This window comes from Atta colombica, unplaced genomic scaffold (genome assembly GCF_001594045.1).
Source record: "Atta colombica isolate Treedump-2 unplaced genomic scaffold, Acol1.0 scaffold140, whole genome shotgun sequence".
Lineage (NCBI taxonomy): Eukaryota > Metazoa > Arthropoda > Insecta > Hymenoptera > Formicidae > Atta > Atta colombica.
In genome coordinates, this window is record NW_017259229.1 from 463,208 (window position 1) to 471,270 (window position 8,063).

The 8,063-nt window shown below is 26.4% G+C and overlaps 1 protein-coding gene across 1 annotated transcript in view; it reads left to right on the forward strand.

The window, feature by feature from the left end:
• Positions 1–6,102: 6,102 nt before the first annotated feature.
• LOC108684797 (sodium-coupled monocarboxylate transporter 1) overlaps positions 6,103–8,063 on the forward strand; it is an 8,878-nt gene continuing 6,917 nt past the window's right edge. The window contains exon 1 of the mRNA XM_018189287.1: positions 6,103–6,483. The gene's annotated coding sequence lies outside the window, so the exon portion shown is untranslated. The remainder of the gene's footprint in view (positions 6,484–8,063) is intronic.

Here is an 8,063-nt window from a genome sequence, read left to right on the forward strand (position 1 = left end):
ATAAGATATTTTAGAATATTTCAAATTCATATTTATAAAGTATACTAGAAATAAAATAAAGACTATTTTCTCAATACTTAAAAAAAATATTCTAATATGTATAAAAAAGATTAGAAATTTTCTAAACAATTATACAGTTATGTATTTATAAATTCTATAAACAGATTCTATAAGTTATCTTCGGAAAATATAAGTTAAAAAGATCTTAGAATATATTTCAGAATTCATATTTACAAATTATTTTAAGAATAAGGATTTAATATTTCGTATTAAACAACTGTAAAAAAATGTCTATTAAGAATTACATATTTAATTATAAGGAAACATAAATTTATGATTGATAGTTTTTCTTAACAATTAATAGAGATCATCTATAAATGAGTGATCAATTCTTGACTACGTAGTCAATAATTTCAAGATGTGTAATAAAAATGAAAAACGCATCCTGTTTCGTATCTTATTTTCATGTGGCGACTTTGCTGCGCTGCTTTATCTATAACGCAACAACTATCAACTTCCTTCGAAATGCTTACAATATCCAGGCAAAAGAAAAGAAAAAGGAAAAAAATTGCAGCCTTACGCAAAATGATGGTACACCATCGCACGATGGTGGAGGGGAACGAATCAAGGTGACAGCGGAAAGCTTCTGGTTCGTTCGGATTGATACGCCAGATTGAACTAACGCCGGCCAGTTGAAACCAGTTTCAATTTATGCGACTCTGCCGGACCACTGATCGGGGCTCTCAATGGGTCCTTTTTAATTATTTTTCCACTGAAACCTTGTCCAGTTAGTAGGCGGGAGAGAAGCGAGAAAGAGAGACTATACAACGACGCCTGGTGTTTAAGTTTCCTTCCTGAACCGAATGACTGTTCATAATAATCAATTAAGTCATCAATGTAACGGCAACGATGCTTCACCTTTGTCAATAATGTCAAACATTTCGATAATCTTCCTTCGTGCGATGATTGATTTCTTTGACGTATGTTGTTGACGTGGCCGTTCAATTAGGCAATCTTCGCATTAATTTTTGTTAATTAAAAATCCCCAAAAAGAGACGAGAAAATTATAATTTTTATCATTACACAGTGGGCTGAAGACCCATTATATGTTGTGTCAAAATTTTATAAAACTTAAAAGTTAATTTTTTTATAGATACGAAGAGAATGTTTATAAAAAGATTCTTTAAATCAAATACGACATTTTAAATAAATTGTAAAAATTAATTTTGCAACAATTATTATAAACAAATAATTAAATATTGACTACAGAGAAAAATTGATTACTCCAATTGCTTCTGTAAAAAAAATTACTTAAAAGAAACACATAATTTTTTTCAGTTGTTATTTTTTTTTGTTAACTTTGTCACGAGCTGCAATAAATTTTAATAACCTATTTTTTATTTTCTTTTTTGCATTATTGATAAAAAGTAAATGGAAAATGGTAAAAGAAAAATTATACTGTGTGTCTTTTAACTCTTCCTGCAGAAAAATGGTTGACGTAATCAATTTTTCTTTATAATCGATATTTAATGATTTGTTTATAACAATGTGTTGCAAAATTGATTTTTAATGTGCTTTTTGTATTAAAAATGTTTTTATGCTCCGGTTCTGTTACCAATTATTATTTTTTTGCTAGTTTTGCTAGTTTAGCCATATGCGTTAATGAGTTTAAAAAATAAAATTGAACACATTTTATCTTGACGCCTTCATCCAAGATCTAATTTTTTAAATTAAAATATGTTTTCCTTCAAATCATATAAAAAACTGAAACAAAATCAAATCTCAAGATTTATTTTTTTTAAATACTCGAGGGCATTTATTAAGATAAGACATCTTGTTCTTAACGAAGATTTTTATTAATAATAAACAAAAAACAAAAAAATTAAGAAATCCGTTATAAAGCAATGTAAAATATATCACCTTTTCCAGAAAAACTATGCAGCTTTGTGGAACAAAGAATAAATAGATCATATATGCAAAATTCAATGTATTACTAATATATTAATAATATATGTGAATTAATATTAATGTAAATTAATATTAATTAAGAAATTATAATATTATTGTAAATTTTGTGACATTCTTTATTTCTCTATAATCACATAGAATTTATTATAACTTTGTCTGTAACTAAGAATATTAATGCAATATTCATATTATTTGCTATTATCGAAAATTATATAAACATATCATTACTTGAAAAGGAAGAGAGAATTTTTATTATTTTAATTTTATTTTTTATTTATATATATTCTGTATATATTATATATTCTGTATATATTATCTCACAAAGTAATGAGATAATATATACATATCTTTAACATGTACCTTTGTAACTCTCTCCATTCCCGCGATCTCGTCGCATTATTTAGTTTTGACAACACGCTAACATTATCTTGGGCTTTTGATGTCAACAATCTCTGTAAGTGCTGCGCCTTCTCTCCCTCGATTCTAGTAGGAATAAAGTTTCTCTCTTTCGTGTACAATCACAGAGTAAATAGAGTGATGTACGAGAATAATAGTTCGTTTTCAGTGTGATCATGTATATGCGTTTCTACTCCATAATCTGTTAATTGTAAAATCAAAGCACGCGTGTAATTGATCCGATCAATATAACATGATTTGCCAGTTTCGATCACTTAAGGTTGTCCTAGGAATAATTTGACAATTTTATAAGACGTCTGTACGATTCTCTACGATTAAAGTAAGAGGTGAGTAGTATTTAAATTCGCGGAACTGTTTTGAGAGCGATAAATCTTTATAAGACAAATTTTTCAATGAGTTCACGCTCGACATAATAAAAAAAAAATTTAATAGGAGATCATTAAGAGTTCTCAATTTGTAAATTTCTATAATCAAATTTCCATCCCGTCATACGTGCTGAGAAATATTCAATATTTCAATGTTATTTTAAACGCACATATGAATCAACAATCAATAATGTAACTTACATATTCATATACGCAATTAGCATTGCGACATATTTTGCAGTTAGCGTCACTCATGAATCCAAGGAATCGTGATTAATGCTCTAATAGAAATGCATTGGATAAAAACCGCCCTTCGTCGATTTTAATCGGAATTATCTGGTTAGATCTGAACGTGACTGTATTCACAGGGTGTCCGAGAAATTTTTCAGGACATTCTCTTTTCGAAGCGTAGGTGTCAGGAAACAATTCAGGAAATTGTTGACGGAACTCTTGATATAAATACAATATCAATATTTTTGTGACAAATCGATAAAAATATAATCAATTACCATTCGCTCAGAAAAAAAACACAAATAATTTGCATTTGTGTTCTTGATATAAAAAATTCATTCGGGTTTTTTTCTTTTTTTGTTGTATACAGTCACAAATATTTTTTATTTATATATGTATATGTGTCAAGGAACATATCGTTTTCGTTTGATAAGTCGTTTGCCACAGTCATAAATTCTAGATTATGATTTTAATTAAATGTATGATTTATGCAATTTCAATTTCAATTGACGCACATCGATGTATAAATTCTACATCAGTTAGAAATTCGCATCTACCTAGTTTGTTTATCATCCTGTAAACCATAACCGGTTAAATGTGGACTTGGCTGGATTCGCGCGTGCTGCGACTTCTTATACGTTGGACGTACGACATTAGCTTCTTTCTCCTAACTTGCTTTGCGGATCAGCTGTTCGACAGTCGATCCTAATATTACGCATATCATTATTTGAAAATTGTCCCACGTACATAATTAAACAAGAGAAAATCATGATTTTTAATAAAAAGTATGAAAATGATCCAACAATTTTGGAGAAGCGAAAGAGAAAAAAACAATAGAAAATGATTTTCAAATAGAAATATACTATAACTTCAACCTTCTCCTTTGCCACTTATGAAATACTCCGAGAGAAACGTCATTGAATAAATACACTTTGACTAAACGACAAAATTAAATAAAATACTGTCAGCTTAATAATTAAGATTTATATTTCTTATTTATTATGATAATGAACGTTTCATTATTCACATAGAATAATCAGTACCGATTTCTGTATCGATTATTAAATGTCTGTCAAAAAGAAACGAATACAAAACTTAAAAAATATTGAAAAATTAAAAAATAAATATAATATTATTTAAGTCCTTTCATGTCAAAAGCTGCTCTCAAACGTTTTAAAAACGAAGAAATTAATCCTTTTTATATACAACAAAGATACAAATTTTATATACAAAAAAGATAAAAATACAAAATTAAGAGAATAAAATTAATAGAAAAATAATTTAATAGTGTAATATAATTATAATTTAATAATTTAAAAAATAAAAAAAAAATTTAAAGAACATATATTTTCTCTCTCTCTCTCTCTCTCTCTCTCATTATTTCTTTTTTATCTTTGTACGTTAAATTATTAATTATGTCTAATATAATTTATATTAGATTTTGAATACGCTAGAAAATAATACAAAACCGTAATGAGAACATATTTCTCTTTTATGTTTTCTGTATTATTCTCATCTAAAATAAATCATTGACGATAGAATGAACTTATAAAATCGAGTATTCAGTGAACAGAGCATCGTCCTATGTTGAGGACATATTTTAACAGACATCCGTCATTTAGCGATGAACTCGTTATACTACATTAATTTTGTATATTTTCGAACGATTTCCGCTAATTATATTAATCTTGGAATATATAAATATTTGAAAGGAAATAATTAGCAATAATACCACTGTTTTCGTTGAGTCATCTTAATAATTAATTATGTAATCTTTAAATGTTTTATAAATCTCATTTATATACAAACTGAAGTAATCTTTCTTTTGCAATACAAAGATACAATAATGATAGCATCGTTATTATATATACAAACGTAAGTATATATACAACGTAAGTATAATATATACAAAACGTAAGTATTATTGTTCGTGGAAATTTGAAGTTTTAACGAGAAAAAAACGTGGAAACTAAATTTCTCAATATTGCATTTTTAAAACGCATTTGAAATAACAAATGTTAATTTTATGCAAGATTTTATTTTACATGATGACAATTTTAAATATTTCTTGAACAATTTAAAGAAGAAAGATTTACATAAGAATTTCATTGAGAGGACGCGCAAATAATAATGGAATTAATTTTCGAAAAAAATTTAATTTTTTAAGAATAATAAATAAAGATTATCACCATTTTTTAAAATAGAATCATATGCTTTTTTTATATTATATGATCTTCAATTATTTATAAAATATAAAATATCTTGCAAATTATTAATTTTTTGATAATCGTTTCTTATTACTTTTACGCAGAGAATAATGAAATGGACCAATTAATGTAAAAAAAATTTTTGCTCATTTAAAAAATTTTGCAATATGTAACTACATACTATATTTCTTTAAAGCAGCTATATATATTTTTTATTATATATCAATTGATTTATTTTATTATTCTGTGCATAATAATATTAAGATACGATTAAAATTATTTGAAAGCTATTGATTTTTCTGCATCTTTACTACAATACTCTTATATGCAGAATAATATAGAAAAATTACATTATGTAAAAAGATATATATAATTCCATTATTTTTTAAAATAACTTTCCGTGAATAATTTTTTTTTTTCAAAAATATTTTTCGCCTCCTGAAATCATACTTTATATATGAAACATTTTTCTTTAAAATGCATTTTTAAGAGATGAAGATTTAAACTAGAATATCTTATATACATTTTCTAAACGGACGTAAAATATAAATACTTCCAGGAAAGAGTATATAAAATGTATATGAATCATATATGCTACCTGGGTTATTATCTGTAAACAGAACATTTATCCTTGCAATTATATCTAAATTGACAGAATGCAATCGAAGAAGTAAAGAAAATGCGCAATTTATATGAATATGCAGAATTGTAAAACCGCGAATAAATCCCCTGAACGACATATGTTCAATTACATGATTTATCAATTTGTTATCAATACGACAACGACTAGACGATTGTTACCGTTTTGGCGAGTTTCACACTGAAACCCGTCCTACGTAGTAGGGGGATGATGGGACCGTTCATATAAAGGCACACACGTGACAATTAAAACGATCAGTCTCGATTCCGTTCTCCGTTTAATCCGTTGTAATTCTTGCGTTCCTTCATATTACGGAAATCGTGGAAGAGGTGGACGCGAAGAAAACGGAAGTCGAAAGCTCGAAAGCGTTTCGAAAATATCTGCGTTTTTTTTTCATCTGAAGCTTATACAAGTTCTCTTAGACGGGACGAGCAATCTTGCATAAGAGCGAAGTTTCGCGGGGAGCTCATCAGCCGATCATATATGCGTTACGTTAGGAAAACGAGCAAAATCATTCAATTGCAATTTCGCACGTTCCTATCGGAAATTGGTACGCGAGAGTTACGAGACTAAGCGCGATCAGACATTAGAATCCATATTACTCATAGATTCATTCAGGTGATTTGTTCCACGTCTTGAAAGAAACAATCGAAAGGTGAGATCTACAATTCATTTCACAAGTCTTTTTTTTACGAGTATTTTTCCTGGTAAAAATTTTTCTTAGAATATTTTATATGTATAATTTTTCAGAATACTACATACATTTCAGAATTTTTCAGAATTCTTAAATGTAATTTTTATAATTTTTTAATAAAATTATTTAGATTTTTACAAATACAAATTTTTCAATATTTTTTGTATAAGTTTATAACTTTTTAAAAACTTTTTAAAATTTCTCAGATTGTGAAATTTTAGCAACATCAATTCTTAAATAACATTTCGTGCAAAAGCAAACTAGCAAAATCCATTTGCTAGTAATTGCGAAAACCGTCACATTACCATTATAATAACAAAAATATTTGTTGAATCAAATTTTTTTTTGCATATTGCTAAAAATCGTATTTGTATTTCTATATAATAATGAATAACAGTTGTCACAATTTTGCCAAATTATTGTCTACTAACTAATACATTTTTTATAGCAATTGTTGAAATTATATGTAGTTTACGTGCTTTTTTTTACAATATTGCATCAAATGAGAACTCATTTTATTGATAATTTAGTTACAATATATTTTAGCAATTTATTATAGAAAAATTGGCAAAATTTTATCTGCGAAGAATTTTTCTAAAATTCTTTACATATAAGTACGAATTCTAAAATATTTTCTGAGATTTCTAAAATTTCTTATTCTTTAATTTCCAAAGGAAACTTATAAAATCTAAACAAGAAACTTTAGAGGATTCTTTTAAAAATCTTTTAAATTTAAAATATAAAAATTTTTTTTAAATGTTAGATTATAAAATACTAAGATATATTATTATACTTTAAGATATTGTAAGAATCTTTTTTACCAGGATTTAATTAAAATATATCGAAAAGAATTCTGAATAAACTTTCAAATCCACGATTGCTCGCTTTCTCTTTTAACATTTCTGATGCAATTAAGTTAGTATGATACGATGGAGAGTGCAACTTTAGGGAAATTCTATTTTATCTTTGTTTTTTGCAATTTCTATAAATATTATGTGTCAAATCAGCTTGCGTATTTGCATGTTTACATCAAATTATTTATTTTTATAATAAATTCCTGCATTAAAAAAAATATTTTTTTAAAAATATGTTTGCTTTATGTACCTATTTGTTATTATTTATATAATTGCTCTTGGCGTATTTTCAGCGTAAAATAATGAGTTTCAATATTTTATCGCTTCACGTACGAAATGCTGTTGGATTAAATTTTATTAACATTCTTTAAAAACAATTCTGTAAAGAAAACTTTGAGCTTTTGCGTTAAGAAGTCGACAATTTTTGTAAGTTTTTTTTTGAACACGTAACAGGCCAACAAAGTGAGAAAAAAATTTTCCATTTTGTCCAGTTTATAATTTTTTGTTTTTTATGTAAAAATCACCACTTGCACAGAATTCGCAGAAACTCAAAAAACATATTGATCTTTCGAAAGATTAAAGATTTTAATCTTTAAGACTTTTCCTTAATTTAAATTTCATTAATTTTTTTAAAAATAAAGTTATGCTGCTGCAACATTTTTTTTATAATTTTAAAATTAATATAAT